Genomic DNA, 24,060 nt, shown 5'->3' with positions numbered 1-24,060 from the left:
TTACAGGCTGTTAAAAGATTAATTGTACAGTTTTTCAGGAGTGAAATAAAATTAGAAGTTATCTTATCACAGTATAGCGATCTTGCAGCTGTCATTGAGAACAAGACACCATTGTTTAGGTTCCAGGGTTTGAAGACGGTCAGAGGTAGATATACCTGTTGGCACCAAAGCTCGGTGGCCAATATGTTGGCAAACTCCAGCGGATCCATGTTCTGCATTTCGAGCACGTTATAATTAGAAACTGCGCTTGCGTTTAAACTCGCGTCCGAGTCTGTTTCGATATGTTTCGTTAATCCGTACTCTCTAACTACTGAGGTTCTATCGTGTAGTATGTCGGAGTGCGGGTCGTTCGTTCGTTGCGTCGCGCGCGCCGGCGGCCGCGGATTCTCGCGCGCTACTGATCGCGACGCCGACCAGGCCCGAAATCTTCGCCCACAACTCCCACGAGCGACGTAGAATCACTTATTTATAGAACACTCCTCTAACTCCGGAAATATTTCGCGTCATTTCGCATTGCATGTGGCTGCGGCTAGTTATCTGAGGTAATGAACGCTGGAGAACGGGATCAGAAGCTGCGATCAATCGTTCAGCGGCTACCAATCCTCAACCTAATTTAAGACTTATATTTCGTCGGTGACGCTGAAGCATGCAGTTCTTTCAACCTAACCCTGTCAAGCTAGACCCTGCTTCCCTGACACCCCTGTAGAGACTAAATACTACTTTCCCTTTTTTGTTTCGTCTCAGTTTATCCTTGATCCCATTCCCAATTTGTTGTACAAATTCAGGCCACGTGCTTTTATCAACAAACAAACACACTAGCCTACAATTTGTCGCCTTGCTATCAGAGATAAAGTAAAGGCTGGGTCTACACTGAATCACGGTGTCGTGAGTGGGCTGGCCGGAGGCTCGGTCGGACCTTGCGGCAAGGCCGTCCTAACCAGTGGGCGAAGAAGTTACTTCGCCAATACCGCCTTATATGGACTAACGATTAGACGTGTTAATCGCAGGGAAATTTCTAGAGCTTATTAAGAGACGAGTAAGTTGTAAAGACTCTTAATCATAGATCATAGACATTATTGCAGACATCGCTTAAAGACGTATCTAGAAATAAAAGCACTCACTATGCCAGTGGTACTCCACTGAATTTTTGAGACATGCTCGCCTCACAACTTCTTATAGCAGTAATAGGCACAGTCTAACGGGCAGAGAAAAACATATTTCAACATCGATGTTGTTAGACAGTGATAATTCCTACATAATACCTACTTTCTGTGTACATACTATTGTCTGAAACCTCTCTAAATTACTCCACAACAATGACTCGGGCACGCGACTTCACATGTCTCTATTATTTACTCGTCTCTATCAACCGGTTAACTTGTTAAAACTTGATTAAAGTCATGGAGGAGACAAAGCGCGCCGGAAGGCAGCCGGCGGTCAATTACATCAATTGCTCAAATGAAATTCGTCTCAACTGACGACCACGTGCATTAATTGGTTACGGTGCATACCTAGCAAATAACTTTATGTAATATACCATTTCGTAATTGTGCAGCAAAACAGACCGAATATAGGTATAGGCCCCGTGCATGAACTATAGTGGGCAGCAAGGAGCCGTCAGATTTTTGGCGCGAGGTTTAAACGTGTCGATTAGGCCTCCGATGTAGCCCACAAGATGGCAGAACTTACTATGCACAAGAATATACCGACGAGAACGGTAGTGTACATGTGCACATATATTTCCTATTTAGGCCACAAGATGGCAGACCCTCCAACGCCCTCGGTCCATATGTTGCGTAAACTGGTAATCACACTCTCAAATCTGTAATCTGTGATTGGTTGTAATCCAGCGGAGGGGAGAGATTTGGATTACAACCAATGATATTGTTTGATTCCCGAACGTCCCTTCCCATCTCCGCCTCAGTGGATAGGCAGCCTCATAGTTCGGCATTCTTTTGAACGCAAAATGTAAAGATATATCTACAGAGCAGAGGTATATTCTATTTTGTACAACGATTATAAAGGTGGCAGATACTTTTAGCGCGTTGTTTTTTTTTCGCTACGATTATACTCTACCATTTCGTAATCACTTAGTAGAATAGACCGCTTCATTGCATAAACTTTTAGCGTTGAATTCTTGTCAATTGTACCTCAAAACATCTGCCAAGTGTTCTGTAAATATATCGATAACAAAGTGCAATGCTTGTTACGTGGAAACGGAAACGTAGACAATGTTCTATTTATCGCTTTGCATGGTGTTGACATCATATACTACGTTTTTACTTATTCTTATAGTGTCCGGTTAGTCATCATAAAAGCCAAGTAACGTTATATTATGTCTTGTACGTACTTTAGCATAATTATGTTGTGCTAGCCTCCGCCTTCGATATCATCCGCTTTGTTAAAAAAATTAATCTTTCAACACTGTTTAAGTCCATACTTTTCATTTTAATTTCAGAACAGCCTTTCTCGTTGGAGCTCTTCAATATGTGTTCTAATTTTAAGTTCTTACCTTTAACAGTTTAGACTTAGGCTATGCGCTGTCAGTATCTAAGTAATGGAACCGTTTTACATCTATGGACTTTTAAAACTTCATTTTCAATTTTTTTTCTAAAATCTAATAAAGAAAGAGGCTGGCTCAACTGGACTCGGTTGGAAAGAGCTGGAAGTAGCTGCTCAAAAACGTGACAAATGGAGGATTCTTCTGCGAGCCCTATGTCCCTAATGAGGGATAACAGGAATGCATCATCATCATGATCAAAATCTTTCATTTAGCAGCACCTAGGTCGCGCCACGGTCGTGCATACAGACAATAACATTATCACAACAAGTTGACATTATGGTAACGTTTCCTCAGGCGGTACACCGCCGTAACGTACGAGTAACTGAACGATACCCCGCCGTGAGATCACCTCTATAACTAGTCGTGACGTCACACACAACCACGGTACTCGACACTTGCGAAGGGCAATGCTTTTGCCGTGTTCCTTTTGCTTATAGCGAGTCCGCTGTAAGCTAACCAGAGAACCTACTGCGAATCGATTCGTTCGTTGGATCGATTGTTTGCTTCTCTGTCGCTCGAATATGCAAGAGCGATAGAGAACAGTAACGAAATTTTGATGCTCACGATAGGCCCTTGGTAACCTCGATATCCGTGATTGTTATCAAAGAGTTATTAAATATACTGGCAGGCTGAGGTGTTTAATTTTTTTGAGTTCGGTAAGCGTTTTGAATAACATTTCGGTTTAGTGATAACTCCCACGGCTGATATGTTTAGTAACGCGGAGGAAAACTTTAAATGGCTGGCTAAGTAGTTATAATAGTACCTAAGATAAGATATGCGATGAGGAATACTTAAGAATGAGGGTCATTGGCGTAGGCTAAGCGATTGATGGTTTAGATTTGTTAATAGGGCAGAGTTTTACACTTACCTACGTGGCCAAAGCATGCCGTTTTTTTCAACCAGGCCGGATTTAGTGGAATATGGGTTTAACCATAGTTTTAATCACAACAAGACTAGGTAGGGTGACTGCTATAATTATTGGCCACTACATAGTAATTGGCCACTTTTAACAACAGGTTAATTGAAACCTTATTGTTAAGAGTGGCCACTGTAGGTATATTTACTACTTTTGGAGTAAAATTTATTGTTTGTTGGTCAAATTGACACACACCTGTTAGAAAATCAGGTTTTATCAGCCGATGTTACAGCGAAACGCTTCAGCATTACAGTTAACATGGTCATGTCTCTTGTCAGGTATTTATGAACTTTTCGCCTTATTACAGGTTAATATACATTTCATTTGTAAAAGGCACGTGTTCCGACAGAATCGTCACACTGTTGCCAAAACACAAAATACATTTAGCAATTGTAGTCAGTGAGATAAGGCGCCGTTATCCGCACGTGTGCCCGCCCACGCACTAACAAAGCCTATGGTTATCTATCGGCTTGTTACTAATACGTAAATATTAGTAACAGACTAGTAAAATTAAAGACTAGAAAGCCATGTAGATATTTGTACACGGCCTTGATAGTAGAATATGAACATAGGTGGCCTGGCCGATGTAACTAAGAGACAGGCAAGGTATTGGGAGTGGGGATAGAAAATGAAAAACTGCAAGAGCTAAGTAAGATGTGTTAGGGAAATCGTAGGGAGTATTTCACCCTTATTGCTCCTAGAGCTCTGCCTTCGGCCTCGAAGGAAAACGCTGCGGGCTTTCAGCCCTACGCGGAATTCGGACTTAGGCCTTTGCAGGGGCTCTGGACTTGCGGTATTAAGCGGAGGTTATAAAAAATATATGTAGCTTTGTGATCATAAGTCTTTTTTATTTACTATCTCTGGTTGTACGGCTATCGTATGTGTATACGTGGGACATTTCACGGAAATTCATATTTGTACATGTGATACGTATAAACTGTATGTCAAGACTTCATGAAATTGATAAACTATGTTCGGTATGGTGAGTCTTATCACTTCGATAATTACACTAACAGTGATATAAAACATACGGCAATTAATTGTCTACCTAGGTACTGACATTCATTTTAAATTATTTACTAAATTAACAAACTCGATCGAGGAAAGGTAAAATTCATTATCAATTTCCTTTTTTCCTTAAATTAGGTCATCTATAAAAAAATATGACTACTTTTGCACCTGTTATTTTCCTGGAAACGTATAGCGGCCGATAACGAATAACAACTAATATTTCTTCGAAACCGGCAAATTGCTGGCTTTCGTCCACAACGAAAAACAATCAATTAAATAACTCTTATGCTATTTATTGAATCTGACATCGATATTCTCGGTATTAATGAAAATATCATTATAAACTAATGACTTCATAACTGACTTAGACATTAACGATTCATAGTAAGTCGAAGCTCTAGAAAACGAAATCGTTGACACCTGAGTATTTAACCGACAGGTCAAAAACACATTTAGAATTTGTATGGTGGGCAAGCGTCAGGACCGGAGACTAGTAGGAATAAAAACTGTTCTCTACAGTCACATATCAGTAAAATATAGTAAAATTAAAAGGGCAAGGCCAGCTAGAGAGCTCTCTGAATAATAAATATGATAACTTTGCACATTTTACTTCCATAAATACCTAGCTCACCGAGTCAAGCTTTTTTTTTTCAATGTGATCGATCGGGTGTATTAGTTTAAAATAAACTGGAATGGCACATTAGTGTCAACATGAACTGATACATGTGTCTTTATACGAAGATTGACAGTCTTCCTCGCTAAATGATCTCTGACTACAAGTAAGTTGTTGTTCGAAATAAATTGCGCAGTTTTTGACACGGAACGTGTTGAGAATATGCGCAAGCGCAAGAGTCAGGTGAGACCACCCGGGAGAATAAAACAAACCGTTTACGTGGCTCTTATTACGGACAGACGTTATTGGACCTGGTAAAAACTAGTGTCCGACCGAAACATGTTTTTTTGCCGAAACCGAAACCGAAACCGAATGTTCGGCTTTGGCTCTAGTTTCGGCCGAAACCGAAACCGAACCTTTTGTAGACTTGTTAAAATCGTTGAAAAAATGTCATAAAACCGCTTTTACACACATATTATGGGGCTGTCAACACCCAATGTCCTTGAAATTGATGTTACTTAAGCAGTTTTTTAAGAAAATTACTAGAGTTGGACCAACATAATTCTGCAACGATTTTGATAACACACGCAGTGCAAGTGTTATTTTATACGTCAAAACTTCTGTGAAATTATGACGTATAAATAACATTTGCACTAGTTGCAATGCGTATGCTATCAAAATAATTGTAGAACTCTCTTGGTCTAACTCTATTCATTCACCAGTCAAGCCAACATGTAGATACAGGGTCAACCAAAAACGCGAGCGCAGCGAGCGCGAATTTTTTGTTGACAATATCGCAAGGCCGGGTACCGATCTTCACCTGGGCCTAAACGTCCAAAGTGCCCCAGTGAAGCGAACTTTCATGCGAAGTCAAAGCCGTGCTTCAGGCTGCAAGATAAGTAGTTGAGCACAGACTCCAACCATGTCCATTGTATTAAAAAGCGAGATATTTCCTTGAGCGCTGGTGGCCTAGCGGTAAGAGCGTGCGACTTTCAATCCGAAGGTCGCAAGTACAAACCCCTAAGTTTCGGCCTGGCCGAAAGGTTCGGCCGTTTTTTGGCCGAAACCGAAACTACAGCCGAAACATGATATTTTGGCCGAAACTGGCCGAAACCGAAACCGAACCTTCGGTCGGACACTAGTAAAAACGCAAGGCTGGTATTATGTACTTGGTATCTGCTGCGCGAGGACAGACAAATTATCGTAATTGTTGTTGACGAAAGTGACAAATACCTACAGCATAGTTGAGGTTTTGTTCTTAATAGACCAACATTTAAGTTACTTATATACTTAATTTAGGGACATGTAAATAAATAGGTATACTTTCTAAAATGCAGGTAACCGAAAGGTCAAAAACAACTAGACTAGGTGTGGAGACTGAGTCGGTAATTATTAGAATTGTATGTAAACATGTTCCTTAAACATTCCGTTCAGCTAGCTAATGGCGTGCAAATTCATTAACAGTAATTACAAAAATAACACAAACAGAAAAGTTAAAAAAGACATAGTGTAATAAGCACTTATGTGGTAATGACCACAATAAAGATTGATGACATCAAAGATACCTTACTATTATAGCTGTCGCACTTCACAAAGCACAAAGGCGTCTAAACCAATATGTAAACCAAACATCCCTTAGATCTAAAGTAGGTGTGAATATTCCAAGTCGTCAAACATGGGAACGTAGGCGTCTGAGCGTTTAATGGTTACTCGGAACGCAGTAGCGCTAAATTCTTCCCATGCCTTTAACACGTGCGATGGAAAACTGACCTCAATTCGAAAGGTAATAAAGAACACATTCAAGAGTGCTGTGGCGTCATAAAACCTCCCAGGCGATTATATGGTACAGTTGAAGAGGTATGTGATGCTCATAAGGGGGAAGGCGGTGAACGACTATCATATCTGGTCGGTTGTGCGTAACTCATTAACGCATTGCTAATTATTCGAACCGAGTTCTAATAGCGCACGGGACGTCAGGTTAACTTCGGAGAAGCGATTTGGTATGAAATAATATCCATAAAATTGTAATTTAAAGAATTATTATAGGTTAAATTGTAATTGCCTTGCAAAAAACCCCTTCGCTCGGTCTCAGCGCCAGTCGGTATGTCGGTAACGCTGGTAACGTCAAGGTTTCCGTTCATTAACTTATCGTTTGAATTTAAAGGGCGTCTTTGTATATGTTACAAGGAGAATGTTTCAATGTTTATCCGTATTTTGTTTCAAAGATGCAACAAAAATATACAGACAAGTATTTTTTTCTTGAATTCTCTTCGGTCTGTTAAAAAGGGAGTTTGTTTTAACAAAAGCAGTGATGCGAGATTCTATTTTGATTTTACAATAAGACAACGGGATGTGGCAACATGTGTGACGGTGGCGACTAGCAGGCGCGACATTGACCGCCACACTGCGAATAATAAAACATATCACTGGCTCCGCGCCAACAGCCCTTCACCTCACCTTTATCGACGCTAAATCATGGACCCAGACCATTACTGCACCAGCTAACACTACACAACGCTGCGTTTACTCAAAACCGCAATGTACGAAAGCAATCTCACCAGTCGTTTCGACTGCAGTCAATGCCCTTGCAAACCCTTTCGCAAGCTCCCCCTTCTTTATTAAATTTTAAAGTGAAACTCGATACGGAAAATTAATTTTCTTCAAGAGTTTTAGGGAATGATTTCACCGAAATGAGTCATCCGAGAAAGAAAATTGGCCGCTGCCGGTTACCGGCTCGACCTTCGTGTTCATGAAAACTCTGCTCCGTTCCGTTTTCTCGGAAAACCCTCTGAGTCACCGCCGCTCGCGGCGCTAGGCGCGGGTCACTACAGTATTTACATTCGGTCGGCTCGATTCAAAAACTCGATTACGTTGAATGATTCATAATGAAGCTATGAATCAGCGCGCGACACAGAAAATTTCACTTTATAACACGCTGAAAGCTAAGTGGCCGACCGACGTGCCAAATTGAATTCTGCTGCATGCCTATTAAATTGCGCAAATGGGATACACACCTGTGTTGTTAAGCGATTAGATAACATCATGCATTAGATTCTGAAGGCTGAACTCAAGATTATCAAGAACAAGGAAATGACGAGAAAACTGGAAAAACTGGTAAATATCGGAAAACCGTTGATGTTTTCATTATAGGATCTCATCTTTGATCGACGAAAAAGACATACAATTATGCACACGTAAGTCATGTCAGCATATCTAGACGACCCCATTCTTATGGGGTACGGACGCTGGTCCTCTTGGTCCAGCGTCGGTTTTGATATCTGAGTTACGTCATGTGTCGTGCCGCGTTGTCGCTCAATTACAAGGCCTCAAAGCCTCATAAGACACATGGCACATGTCCCACAATTCAGATAGAGTTATCTAAAGCCGCCGGCGTCCGCGACGCGGACCGGAAACCGTCCGGAAATGGCGGGCATTCCGCGAGGCGCCGCCGACCGCAGACTTCACCGAATTAAAAAAAAACAAATCACTTTTTTGTATGGCAACAATAGCAAACATTTTTTGCGACTGTACTCGCAAGTGTTTGGTCAGTTTATGTTTGTGTTCGCTGTCGGATGAAGCGATGCGTACTGCATACATCAGGGTTCCAGCGGATCTTATGCACCTTATAAAATCTATACATTTATGATTGAATGCGTCGGGAGCGTAGGCTAAGGGTTATCTTCCCTGAAGTGTTTTAAATCGGTATTTATTGTTCCCGCGATAAGAAACAATAACAGCTGCGCGCGGCAGAACAAAGAGGTACAATCCAGACACGTCCAACGACCATGCAAATTATATCGACGCTTTACTGCGACTACGCCTCTCCGTATGGTCAGGTTACATACATGTGCATTATCTCGAATAAATTAGCTGACTTGTGTCGCAATTACAAAATCGTTGCAATATAAATATTCACATATTATGCGCGAATGTTTCTTTATTTATATTATCTTCGTGAGAAGCGGAGTTGGGTGAAAATTAACCAAGTGCATACGGCCAGGGCAAAGTCATCGACCTCCGTATCATTTTCCGTGGCAATTAGAGTCAAGTTAGCACTGATTGGTACAGAGTGGAATTATCCTGAGCCCAGTTCGATGCCCACGCACGTGTTGCTTTGTTTTATTTAACTTTTTAATTGCGTCACCCACATCAGTGGCTCGGGTGTTTTCGGTAACGTTCGGCGACGATCGTTCATCGCTTAGTTACTGTCGCATATTGAGGACCATTTAGGGTTAAATTTATTGAATTGCGATTGCCTTTTTGAATGCCCTTTGCTTGATATTATTCTTACTAACATATCGTCTAGCCGATTTATTTTTAGTTTTCAGGCTTGTAGAGAAAACATTGCAACAAGACACTGATTTCAAAACACCCAGCGAAACTGCACTTAAAACCGTTGTACACTTTTCAATTTTATGAGACAAATTTACACAATATTGAGCCATTTTCATTGTAACACGCAGTAGGCAATTTAGGTGTCAATTTTAGTAGGTTCATATTTTATACGTTTGCACTTTGTACTTAAGCTTACATTGTTAAAGTACAGTTACGAGACAGACGGACAGACAAAGCCATTGTCTCGTTGACGGTGGTTATGCTAATTTCTTTTGACGATCCGACCTTAGCGGGGTAGCTTCATTACCTGCTTTATGGATTCTTAGAAAAAACAATCCACAAAGAATTATGGCCAACATGTTTTAGACATGTTGCTATTTTAGTATGTACCAACGACCACATTTAACTGAACATTTGTAAACTTTATTACAAAGATATAAGATCTACCGAAGGTCAGTTAAGAATTGCTGTTTTGCAACTTTTGATCACAGATAATATATATCATGGTATAATAATATACTCCGCCTGGTACTCCATTCCGAGATTCGCGTATGACCTAACTGACACGCGCCTACGTCATCATGCTGTTTACAGGTTCTCAAACTTTGAAATGTGGGAGAATTTTAACCAACGGTGAAAATTATTTTAACGGCATTAATTTTAAGTTATTCATGTAGAAACATAGTAAAATAAAACAAATCTAATGTATTAAATTAAACTTTATTTATCTATACAAGACAAACGTTTAAAAAACTAATTCACAGTTACACATTAATTACCAAGCTTACGACGTGAAAAGTTTGGAAAACACTGCGACTGCTGACACTGAGCGAGAAGGGAATAACAATTAACACGCGTTCGACAAGGATGACGGTCAGGGCATGAAGTTATCTAGATCCGAATTGTCAAATGTGCACAGCGCTATCCTGTGTTGCCAGTAGTATAAACAGAATTACCCGAAAGTCTGAAATTTCTTTCGTGAATCGGAAGATATTGCTAACGAGTAATTAAAAATGACGTGTTATTGTAAAATTTAAGCTAAAATACATATAAATGAAAATTATAAAATTATAAAGAAATATTTTAACTTATTAACCATAGGTATAATGTACCCATGTAACATGTTATGTTGAAATAAAGTGGCAATGTTATTGTGACGTAGGCCCGTGTCACTCTGGGAATGGAAGACCATGTTTTCTTAGACCATAATATATATTATTGTGCTTGCAGAAATTGAAACATTATATTCTTATCGACTTTACAAGAGTGTCTCAATAGCGAGGGTAATGTATTTTAATCTCGTGGAGCCCTGCGTAAAAATAGTGTGCCTAATACATATAAGTACATACAATTTTTTTCACTGTTGAATGAAGGGTAATACCTCACTAATACCAAAAACAAATCAATTTCTTTTGAAACTCTGTAGCAGTAAGATATGACCATTATGACTATTATTATGAGATAAAAAAACTCAACCAACTGCTACACATGTCATATCCAAAACTTCAAAAATTAAATGCGTATCAACAGGAAAAAATCCCTTAAACGAATACTACTAAGCAAATACTACTTTACAGGTTTATATTGTTCGTATATGTTTTAAGTTTATCGAGCGGCGCCCGCGCACGCCGGCACCGCCTAGCACGAGATAAACGCCCATGGAGCGGGGAAAACCGTTGCTGCTTTTGGGTGCAGCGAGGTTGTAAGTTGTAAACCACTAACATGCTCATTAGTTAATCATATTACCTAGGTCCTAGTTGCACTAGTAGCACTAGCAACTCTGGGGGAACAGTGGCAAGATTTTTATGTTTTAATATGAGACCTTTGGTTTGCTTCCTAAGGATGATTTCAGCAAGCGAACCATACCTTATCATCAGCATCCTTTTAGCTGAGGGTCGTGGCAGTGGCAACATGTTCTTCTGTTATATTCATGACAGTTGACAAATAGTTATGTAACTTTGATTGTTTATTGTTTTTTTTTTTATTGTTTTGATAAAACTATCTTCTAACTGACCCAATTAAAATTAAACTGTTGGATAGAACAGTTGTTGTATTAAAACAATATTAAGGTTAAAATGATCATAATTAGTTACCTAATACAAAATTACGAATATTGAACTGGGTTTAATTAGGGGTAAATTTAGTATTCAAACATGATAAGTTTGTGGTAAAACCCACTTATGCTTAACTATGTATAAAAAGTATTAATTAACATTCAACATTATCAATGACCCATTAGATAACTCCACACCTATAGTTTCTAATTTACTACGCGCAACTAACGACCCGTATTATGCCTAATTAACTGCAAACATTTTATAGTGTTGTTAACACTTTCAAAGATTTTAGCACACTAGAAACTCGCTAAAATCAAGTAAAAGTGTGTAGCATTGAAAACAGGGCGGCTCCGGCTTATCGGCGATAGATAGCGGCATCCGAATTGTTTGACATCGCACCGGCCCTTATCAATTCCATGAAACCATCCACAAACACTTGGAGTTATCGCGAAACGTTTCACAACCCGAGAATACTCGGACATTGGTTTACTATCACGCCTGTTTCACCTGCAGGTGATAAAGTGGCACTTTTTAACACCACGCGATTGTGAACCAGAAATTATTATGTACGTAGAAAAATACGACCATTATATTATATCCGTACTGGTAACAATAGGCTTTGAAAGTACAATTTCGACTCCTCAATACTACGAAAATAACACTAGTTCTTTGAACACGGAAAACAACAGTTGCGGCGCTATGAGATTTCTAAAACTTTTGATTTCTATTTCTACTGCGGTTGACTATCTCTCGCTCTCTCGCTGACCCCTGTGTTAAACTAGTACCGGAACCATGCTCTACACCTGGTCCCTGGATTTTCACCGGCTACGTTCTGAATTTTGTCACGTACCTTTTGACTTGCCAACCGTTCGGACTTCCCTAGAATTGTTCCAGTTTGTAGCCTGCCCGAAGGCCGTGAAGTCCGGAAAATATGGGTAAGATAGTTTTATAAGGTATTAGGGATTAGGGGATAACGCTATTTGACCTATAAATGCCTATGATTTTTCTTTGTCTGACAACTTGTATGGTGGACTTGGAGGCAGCCCTTTTGCCTTACTCCAAACTTCCAACATACAGTGTGTTCAGTTTTGAAAAAGTATTCTTAATCCGACCTTTCTCAAAAATTCTCCGTATTTTCAAAAGTTTTTCTTTTCCAATATTACCTATCTACTCTACTATTTGACATTCCTGTGAGGAATATTTTACCAGCATATCTGGACAAGAATTAATGCTTAAAATGGAATGTTTTAATTCATGTCGCAACAAATATAACAAAATTTTAGTATTTAATGAGGCCATTTACCTTTCAGGACAAATTCGCACAATTTCGCGATACTTTACACCAGTAACTTTCCTGTAAAGTGTAAAACAATTAACTTTGTTGGCCCGTGAAGGTCGCATAGGCAAATGAAATGAAACCTCGTTTCCGGCTGCGTTTCAACGACTGTCGCCAGTCTGGCATTATGCCCAAGGATCTTGGTCTTCGTGTGGTAGCATAAGAATGACTTGTTAATACGCTAAATTTATAACCTGTTGATAGCTAAGTAGCTAACTTACAAAGGGCCCAGCGTGGTTAAGAGGATTAGTAGAGAGGCGATGAATATGAATTTATTGGGTGTGTTTATAATCGACCTACATGAGTGCCACAAGGTAAGTATTACCTATTGCTTTACGTTAAAACGGTAGGTAATACCAAGACAAGTTAATAAACAAGACAGTATGTACCTTCAATGCTTAATAAGGTTCTTTCTTTCAAACTTTTCATAAACTTAGGGCACATACAGGTGGAAAATTTTATATGCATCTCTGTGATAAAGATATGTAACGTCGTAAGGCTAGTGAAAACCTGTATTTTATTATCATTATATTGATTACATGTGAAGTGTTATTGATACACGTCTGACCTAAATATAACATTCATTATTATCAATCAGATAATCAGACATGTTATTGTAAGAGTGCATTTCGCCAACCTGCATTCAATGCATCGATGCAGTTTATCGTCGGCTTAACGATAACAAATTAATACATGAATATTATTTTGGAAACAACTGAAAACTGTGACACACTTTGTTTGATCTTCAGTTAAAATAAATTTGTAAACAGATTTGTCAAAGAAAAAAAAAGACACGTAATAATTAAATCAAACCTTTATCCTTTAAGCTTTGTTGTTAAACTATTTTCACTGTATTCCATTTGCCGATTATATTAAATCAAATATAAATACATTGTATGTAGAATATTCTTAAATTCAGGTACCTATGTTACTTAGATTTATGCCCTATCCTCTAATTTCCAAAAGCATTGTATTTTTTAAATTGAGAAACTTCAATGTAAAAAATTGAATACGGAAAATAGTTTGTATGCTGAGCCCTCGCTGAGCCTCACCTCACCTCACGAGGCCTATGTTGAATAAGTTTTAAATCTGATTCATTTAAACGAACAGCAGAGGATCTGCCCACATGACGGTACTAAGCTTTGCTTATCTAAGAGTTCATCCATCTAGCAAATGTGACAATTAGAGGCACATTTGAGCCCACGGCGGTACAATGGCGATGCAAATATCGCGATTATGGCAAGGTTGACGCGCGGGTTCGTTCAACTGACCGCGAGCGATGACACGCCGCGGAGTCACATGTGCACGCGCTGATCCAAAACCGGCGAAGTGTGATCTCCCATTAGGAATAGCTGTTAAGGATTGTAAGGTCACGCTTATATTGGCTTTAGGCGCTTGCTGGAGTGATCGGAATACCTCAAGCTTCTCAACCACCCAAAAGCAGAGGACATCAAAATGTATAACTTCCGTGCGTTATTAATTGTTTTAGAGTAGGTACCTACCTATCTTCTAATTAATTAAAGACTGACAGTGTTGTCAGATTACATGGCTTATCATATCACGAAAGTCTACGTACGAGTATGTTAAGATACATACTTGAAACTGTAAGTTAAAAATAAGTCACTGTGACGAAAAAAAATTAGCAAATATTTTTACGTCAGGTGACCGATAACAGGACACGTGGATTGAGGCAATCAGGGTAAAAATTCTAGTAAATTTACAAATAATGATGCAATTCTGTGCAAACTAAAATGAAGGAAGGAAGATAACAACTCGCATGGGGAAGCCCCACGCAATAACACAAACAAAGATTCGAAGCTGTTTTAAAATATTGAAACTTACCAAATCCCTTTAACTGCAATCCCAAAACACAACACTAATCACAATGTATACAATTTCAGTACAAAAACTTCACAAAACTTGTCGAAACCTGATACAAACAAACGGTACGCGTGCGCGCAACGAAAACAATCGAGTGACAGATGTCGGTGCGCGTCGGAAAACCCCTCGGAAACTACGCGCGGAGTGCGAATATTACGCCTCGACTGGACAAAGGTTTTGTTAGATAAAGCCGAGCCAGCGAACACAGGCGCGCGGTCAGCGGTAGACCGAGGAGTGAGGCTCGCGCGCCGGCCCCGCCGCCGTCTGATAAGCCTGGCGCGACGCCCCCCGGCGACGCCTACGGCGGTGGGGACCCGGCGCCGCTGCACCGAGCACACCCTCGCCACCGCCAGACGGGCCCCCTCGCAATGCACCTACGCAATTTCAAAACTGCACAACAGAAAATCAACTTTCCACTCCTTAAAAAGACGAGGAAACGGCGATTTCGAAACGGCAGCCCAGATATAAGAGAACAATGAGGCGCGAACAAACGCTGAACCTTTTTAGTGTCCTCCTAATTGGGTTCGCAGCGCGGCCGGCAGAAATTCAATATGCAACGCGATCCGCTCACCACATAAACGGAATAATTGAATTAGTGCGAGCTTGTCGGGCACGAGCAGCCGAGCCGCCGGGCCTGGCCCGTGCCCACCTATGTATATAGCAGTGTCGAAATAGGGTAATTGCTTTCGCCCCGCTAAGGTTAATCTCAATACAGTACCGACCTCTTGCTCAAAACCGCAAAACGAAAGCGGCAGCTCCATGAAATCCACAGTATAAAGAGTTATTGCCCATAACTTAGCTGCTTTATGCAGTATAACCATTGCGGCAGTTCTAAGTTGTTCAGGGTATACCAAATAGGCAAAACTGACCTTTTAACGACTTGGAAACATAAAAGGGGAGTTTCTTTCATGTGATCATATAGGAGCCCGCATTTTTATATTAAAATTATCTAGTCATTAAATGTTTTATTAGTCGTTGAAAAGATCTCCCCCTCTCTCTATCCTACGTTACATTAATCTTCTTTGATTAAACTTACTTAATACGCTGCAAGCAAAAATGAAGGTAAACCGGCTAAATAATATGTTATGTCATTACATGGATTTCATTTCCAGTAATACTGAAAGGAAAAAATACTGGAACATCAAGTTGCATGTGCAGACTAGACCGCTCGACCGCAGCAAAGACAGAGAGCGATTGAGGAAAATTATCAGTTAATCTATTTACTGAACGTTTAAAAAGATGTTCGTAAATATTTACTTCAGAAAAATTTGTACTTAGACATCAACATTAATAGTAAATAATCTAATAAGGTCTGGATCGGGAAAAAACATGGGTAATGTCGGTTTATTAATTTTATTTATATTAAACTTTATTGCACATCAAGTACAAAAGGCGGACTTAATGCCTCATGGCATCCATAGGGCCAAACAGAAAAATGACCATTAATGTACAAGGGGAGTCAATTTAAAATGAAGTGACCTTTTATTCGTTCAATTTGATTTACGAACTGCGTAGGAGTGGTAAAATACAAAATTGGATTCCGAGAATGGCAAACATGCGGCCATTCGGAACAGATTAATTTGGATGCTCAAACGCTCATTGGCCAGCAACCGAACACTTGTTAAATATTGTTGAGAAAGAAGTTGCGCCGTGGCGGACTGTTAATGACTTCTAGTCTAATGATCACGCCGTGTACTTCTTAATACCTGTCCAGTTAAATCGTAATATATTAATGAGTAGACATTGCAAAATTATTTACAGTTAACAATTAAACTTAACAATATTGTTCCGCTCAACAGTGAATTTCCACGTAACAAAATTCCATGCGAATGTCGTTAAGTTGAAATATTGCTCGTCAATAAAAAGTTCGCGTCGCAAAACCCACGTGATGGTATATGGGAGGAATCTGGTAAAAAATATTCAAATAACATTGAAGTTGAAGCCGCAGTCGTAAACATTTACGAGTGCATTACTCTCAGCCGGCGTGCCCGTGTAAATGATGCTTTAAACGAACAACTTATAGTACGTTGCTTCTGGAAAAAAATATATGGAAAACTTGGCATAATTAATAGAAGACTTTTTGTAATTGGGATATGTACGTTATGGACCAAAGTTATTTTTCATCAACCCTCCCCAACCCTCCCCCCTCTGCGTCACCCCCCCTCACCCCCGCAAAGGGCCCGAAACGCGGTTTTTCTAAATTTTTAAGAAAACCGTTCAAGATATAGAAAATGTGTGTAGGAACGAAGTGATCCTTAGTAAATTTGCTATTTATCTCTTATACACACTATAGTGCTATCACTTATAGTTTTTGTGAAATCTGTCACCATATATGCCATTTTTTTAGAATTTACGTTTTTTTTCTTTTGTAAGATAACTTTTCTCAAAATATACTTACGATATCGCCAAATTTTATTTAATTTAAATAAATAGTTAATATGTTCTTTAAAATGGTGTATTATTTCTTATTCAACTCCTTCATTTGACGATGCTATGCCATTTTGAAATTACAGAAACATTTTTAAGCTCACCGAACATCGTTACAACATATTACCCACGTGACTGTGAAACAGATCGCACGGTCGCATTTTTATAGCTTGCCTCACATTGAAGGTAGCCTATAGAAGTGGTGTGCGCGTGCCTTCGTGAGGGACAAAATATACGCAATGCGACAATATTAAAAACACGTTTTAACATTCCTGACAATATACCAAAAACAATCTACGTAATTCGGTCGGGTTATTTGTTGCCCACCATAAGTCCATAACCCATACTAAATTTATGTTATGTTTGTTCCCCAAACAAAAAGTGAGACTGTGACAAGGACAAGCAATAGTACCGCTTTCTTGCTACTCCTACTGAAAGTTCTATAAGTGTATCTCGTGGTCATTTGGCCCCTCCCCCGTTTCCTCTCTATTATTGTACCTCTATGATGCCTGTCACGCTCTAACAAGTATGTGAGTGCGAAAGGGACGCGCATAGTGATAGGCGAAAAAAATGGAACCGTGCTGCGCCCGCTGACCGAATTTTATACAACACAAACGAGGGTGAACCCACGATTTTTGACCACCACACACATGAAAAGTTCATCATCTTCGCGTTGTTCCCGGCATTTTGCCACGGCTCATGGGAGCCTGGGGTCCGCTGGCAACTAATCCCATGGTTTGACGTAGACACTAGTTTTTACGAAAGCGACTGCCATCTGACCTTCCAACCCAGAGGGGAAACTAGGCCTTACTGGGATTAGTCCGGTTTCCTCACGATGATTTCCTTCACCGAAAAGCGACAACTAACGCGAGGAAGAAGATGTGTGTGGTGATCAAAAATCGAAATTGAAATTGATTGAAATTGAAATTGAAATGAAGTAGTTTAATAATAAATAACACATACATACATATAATCACGCCTATTTCCCGGAGGAGTAGTCAGAGACCACTGATTTCCACTTGCTACGATCCTGACATACCTCTTTCGCTTCCTTCACTTTCATTACATTCCTCATACACGCTCGCCGGCTTAGGGTGCTCTTGACCTGGCCTTTCTTCAGGATTTCCCCGATCTGATCAGAGAAAATCCGCCGAAAATCTCTTTGTTAGCCTTCTTTCACTCATTCTTTCCACATGTCCAAACAATCTCACACCACACACACTTCTCAGCGCTCTCATTTCCACTGCATTCACTTGGCTCTGATGCCTCTTCTGCCATACCCAACTTTCGCTACCATACATAAGTGTAGGCACCAACACCCCTCTATGAACAGCCAACCGTGCTTTTTGCGACACCTTCTGGCTGCTCATAAAAGCGTTAAGTGCCCCATTCACACGATTTCCAGCATTCACTCTCCTTTCAATGTCTTTATCGTGCTTACCGTCCCTAGTGAACAAGGTTCCCAGATACACAAACTCTTTCAATAAATAATACCCATTTTAAATAACATACTCGTATTAACTATTTACTTAAATAAATAAAAAACCGGTCAAGTGCGAGTCGAACTCGCGTTCCAAGGGTTCTGTATAAAGTCCGACTCACGCTTGACTGCACATTTCTAATAGGTTTTCCTATTATCTATAGGTAAAGTACATTTGTGTATTTTTTTTCAAAATTTTAGGCCCAGTAGTTTCAGAGATTAAGGGGGGGAGGAATGGTCGGACAGACAGACAGACGCACGAGTGATCTTATAAGGGTTCCGTTTTTTCCTTTTAAGGTACGGAACCCTAAAAACGTGGATGATATCGTAAGTGTTATTTGAGAAAAGTCATTAGAAGAAAAAAAACACTGAAAATGCTAAAAATAGCATCTTCCGTGACGTATTGCGCAAAAACTATAAGTGATAGCAATATAGTGTGTATAAGAGATAAATAGAAAATTTAATAAGGATCACTTCGTTCCTACACCCTTTTTCTGTATCTTGAACGGTTTTCTTAAAAATTGAGAAAAACTAGGTTTTGGACCCTTTGCTGGGGTGTGGGGGGGTGACGCAGAGGGGGGAGGGGAGGGGAGGGTTGATGAAAAATAACTTCGGTCGACACCGTACGTATCACAATTAAAAAAAGTCTTCTATTAATTATGCCATAATTTTAGCTAATTTCACTGAACTATTATGCCGCATGAAAGAATTACTCTGTCCAGCGATTCCTCTTCATTTACCTTTAAATTCTCGGACACATAAAATCACAATCAAAGCCCTTTACAGAGCAAGATGATTGAGCACAGTATAAAAAAGTTTACTGTCCATTGTGTCCGTTAAAATATTTATATTTGTGTCACATAACTCAACATCAACCAAAAAATCTGGTCTGGTTAGGCCCACATTTATTATGAGATTAATCTTTTCAAACAATTTGACCTTTTCATCTGACGAGGGTTCATTAAATAATGGCGTCGGTATTGGTGGTGAGGTTATTGTGCCGTCTATCACAATTTTTGTAGTAGGCGGGCATTCAATCCACGCGTATGATGCTCTTTGTATTGAGGATTAAGCTAGGATAGCCAAATCGATCTCATTTCTGATAAATATTTCAAACGTGTCATACTCGAATGACCTGACATGTGAACCTCCCAGCGATTATGGTGGATAATAATTATAATAATCGAATTCCAAGAACGGTTGTTATCATAATGAAGCAAAAACACCTTCGACACTATTAAAACATGTACGTGTTATATTAGTATGTTACGATTTACGATCCATATTATTACCAATATCAAACACATTTGTCTATTCTACACACTCGTGTGTATTAAGTACATGTATACGCGTATAATCTTTTGTGTAAAAGCGTAAGTAGCGTAACCAGTAGCTTAGCAGCGCAAGGAAAAAACTACCACATTACCAATCACATCAGTATGCAGTTAAACAAACGTAGTCCTTGTTACATTTTATGTTCATGATGTAATGCACGTGCATGACATCTTTTAATAAGGCGAGGCGGAAACATAGAAAATGTTAGTAATCCAAAGAGCCGCGGGCACGATTCTTGTCCATAATCGGAACAAGGACTTAGCAGCTGCTGTAAATATCAGTTCCATGCTTATTACTGTGACGTAATTATTATTGCTTTGTGAAACAAAGAAAATTAAGTTCGCGGTAATGCCTTTGTTTTAACTGAGCATAATAGGTTGTTTAATATTTTCTAAATAATATTTGTTATATTATAATAACCAGGTGTTCTAATTAAGTAAGTAGAGATATGGTTAAAAAAGGCACGTGTAGAATGTCCGGTGGTGTGGAATGCAGACCGAGCCGATATGATGAGTCACCGTCCAGGTCGGCAAGCTTCGACACCCTAACGGACCTCCCAGGCCATCTTTTCGGAAGCCGACGATGCAATATCGAGTACCGTTCCAATAACCCACGGGACACTTTGGTGAATTCCGACAAAAAGCCACAGCTATATTTTCGCTTATCTTTGTATTTCAAAGAAGGGTCTCGAATTGCCGTTTGGGAAGTCTCTGTTGCAGGTAAACAAAGAATTAAGTGGTAATAAAGGCGGTAAAATTGGCGAGTTTTGTACCAAGAATAAAGTTACAATAGGAGATAAAAGAGCCGTTAAAGATCGTTCAAATAACTTGTACAGAATGGCATCTATTTGTCCGGTAAGCGAGCGTAGCTAAAGGTACGATACTCGGACCGCGCATCAATCAACGACATATTTTTTGACCTTTTAGAATCATTTTACTTTCCATTACTTTACATTTGGAATGTGCATCGGAGTGACCTATTATTCTCACACTCGAGGATAATTTATACAGCATTCTATACGACAGTGATAAATGTAAACATTTATACATAATGTTCGATTGGACGGTATAAACAGGAAGCTTTTTCCGTAAATGATACTGTATTATTTACAGCTTTGAATTGAATTATAATAAAATAATTGAATATAACTGTAAAGGACGTCACAAAGTCCACTTAATTTATTTTAAGAATTAATTACCCAAAGATATTCCTCATTCTAACAAGCATAACATACAATGTCATTACTTGTATTCAAAATTAAAGATATGTCTTACTCAGAATTAATTTGCGTCATTAATAATTCAAAAGCACAAACATCTTATTTAAATGGCAAAATCCATTTCAACGCGCCAACAAAAAACGTGAAAGCATAACCGAGAAACAGACCTTCCGAGGGGCAATAAAGAAGCGAATTACAAGGGAAATCAGCAAGGCGATAATGTTCGTCAACGTGGGAGGTTGGTTATGGTTTGACAGCAGACAGCGCGCAGGCGCGGTGACATAGTGCTACCACGGCCAACAAAGCGCTCGGAATTACGACTCTACCGACACTTCCCGCCCTAGACATGAAAAGACGCAACTAAGATGAATTCCCTTCCAAGATACGCTCTTTGTTTCCTTCTTTGTCGGGCACGACTGATGTTTTCAGTGCAGAGATAGACAAATGACCCATGTCATTTTGTTTAGTTGAGCTCCTTTTGTTTATTTTTTTTACTTTTGAGGGTTACGAACCGGATAACAACCCTAATCCTCAACTATAATGATTAAGATTTATTGGAGTTTAAAATCCAAAAGCATGTTTAGAAAAGAAACAAAAAACACGACAAAAAGTCGACATGTTGGTATGTCGCTACTAGAGAAGTTCTTAAAATTCTTTCTCTACATGGACGATTACCTAATTATTTCCCTAAAAAAGTTATCAGGTACAGCTAAGTGCGTGTCCAAAGTAATGTATTGTAGACAATAGAAACACTTTACGTAATGGTTGGAGGGACAGTTGCTGTGGTTATCTGGTCGAGTGGTCGTAAAGAAGTCACTTGGAACTTTACTACTGTAAGTTTGCGTGAAAGCTGATTTGAGTTTGGTATTCGGAGCTACCTTTTGTCTTTTGAAATAATCAGGAGCTGTTATATTGTTGTTGAAGCTGGACGAAGTTTTGGTAAATATCTGAAATTTTGTGGTTGAATAAATCATACATTTGTAGAAAAAGTATGTAGGTTAAAGAAATGAGAAAGAGATAACTTTCTAATGCGAATTAAAAATCTACTTTTTGACTGGTCCATATCACCTCTACAGAAAGGTATATCTACGTAAAAATATGCATACCCAGCATTAATAACTGATGGTAATACATATTTACAAAAGAACCAAAACTAAATAAGAATTTAAATAAAAGAGGATCAACTATCTACAACAAAAAATATCTCTTTACTCTTTTAACCTATCAAAATAAAATACAGTAGGCAGTCTACGTTATATTCTTGTGAACAAGCGACGCTAATTAAACGCTAAAGAAAAATAATACCTATTCTTACAAAATATTGTTACCAATCTCGGTCAATAAATCTAAACTGACAGGTGTGCAAGATGCCAGGCCAATAAACTGGTCATTACATCGCCCGTGTCATCGTTGTTTTGTGTTCGCTAACGATTTACTTCCGATGCTCTAGGCGGTGACTCATCTTTCGCAGAATGCTATCTGCTACGCAATCCACTGTCTTAATGTTGATGTAACGCGATGTAATATGGTCATAATTTCTGAAAATGTACAGAGTGAGAAAGGTTGTCTATATTACATGAATTATCTGACCTGATTCACAGACCTTTGCACTCTTTTTGTTAAATACCACATTGTTGATGGCCAAGATCATAAATGAGTCACACCCAATGGTCGATGGTCACCGATCAGTTTGCAACTCCAAGGCCGTCACATCTTATGCACGTGGACTGTTTTGAATATAAACTGTTTAAAGATTTTCCTGAAAATAAGCTGAGTTAATATTGTTAAAACAGCGCAGCTTCAGAAGCTTTGACGACCTTACTTCCAGACAACATTCACAATAATTAAATATTTGTGAATAATCTTAGACAGATCAATCTCGACTACGTTCATCTCGTTTACCTAATACCTACAACGTAGAGTCACCGTCTGTAGACATTACTAAGTTGTCAACACTACCAAAAAATCCCTGTCGTTATCACCAATTTTAACAACCAATGTAGTAGTAACTAATAGTTTCCTGTTACCAGCAGGTGGTAACAACAAGACAGTTAACTACTGGGAATAACACTGACTAGGCTTAGTCAATTTGCCTCCAAGACAGAGCTATCAAAAGACGTCTCCTTGGTTCCATATCAGCCAACTCCGTCAATTAGGTATGTAACTAGAGCAAATTGTCCACATCCGGGCCGTATTAGCTGGAATCATTTAATAGGTGTCGGGCAATCAAACATCTGCCGGGGTCAATCATTACTTAAATCTGTTTATAGCGTATCAATAGACTTGACAATGTATAGTTAAAATCAATTAAGATCTCCGAATGTTACTTAAGAGCTCTTCCTACCATTCATGGTGTTAGAAAGTCCACTGGGATAAGTGATTTGGCTAGAACGTCTTTTCCTCCATGAACGTCACTATTAAAAAGCGAAGTTTTTCAAAATTTATAATCATTGCTGGACAATATACCCCTTCTTAATGGGTTTCTAGTAAAACGTACTTACTTTTAAATAAAGATAGGTACCTATATTCCTTTTGATAAAAGAATGACCTCCGTAGAGCTAGGGTAATTTTTTCATGCCCTTTGAGGCTTTGAACAATTGTTAGCTTATCTGTTATCACTATCAATGGTATTGTTACCTGTTAACTCATTAACTATTCCACAGAAAACGCAACGTTCAGGCTTAACTTAATGAGTTTTATTAATCCAAAACATATTCCTCAACGCAAGAGAAATTGCGATAATGCTAGTCATTTTCTTGTATTATTATGATTAAGAAGGTCCCTTGGGTTTTAGAAATACTGGCAAAGACTTTTAAGAAATTATTGTCCATATCATGGGATCGACAGACATGATAGATCCTAATGATACCGACGATATTCATAACAC

At 39.2% G+C, this 24,060-nt stretch overlaps 1 protein-coding gene and 1 long non-coding RNA gene across 2 annotated transcripts in view; both read right to left on the bottom strand.

The window, feature by feature from the left end:
* LOC134799388 (uncharacterized) overlaps window positions 1–24,060 on the bottom strand; it is a 232,755-nt gene that overhangs the window by 8,582 nt on the left and 200,113 nt on the right. The gene's annotated exons all lie outside the window — the stretch shown is intronic.
* The window catches only part of LOC134799342 (transcription factor kayak), a 48,486-nt gene that overhangs the window by 8,582 nt on the left and 15,844 nt on the right, over window positions 1–24,060 (bottom strand).

This window comes from Cydia splendana, chromosome 18 (genome assembly GCF_910591565.1).
Source record: "Cydia splendana chromosome 18, ilCydSple1.2, whole genome shotgun sequence".
Taxonomy (NCBI): Eukaryota; Metazoa; Arthropoda; class Insecta; order Lepidoptera; family Tortricidae; genus Cydia; species Cydia splendana.
This window is presented reverse-complemented; position numbering and strand designations above follow the sequence as displayed.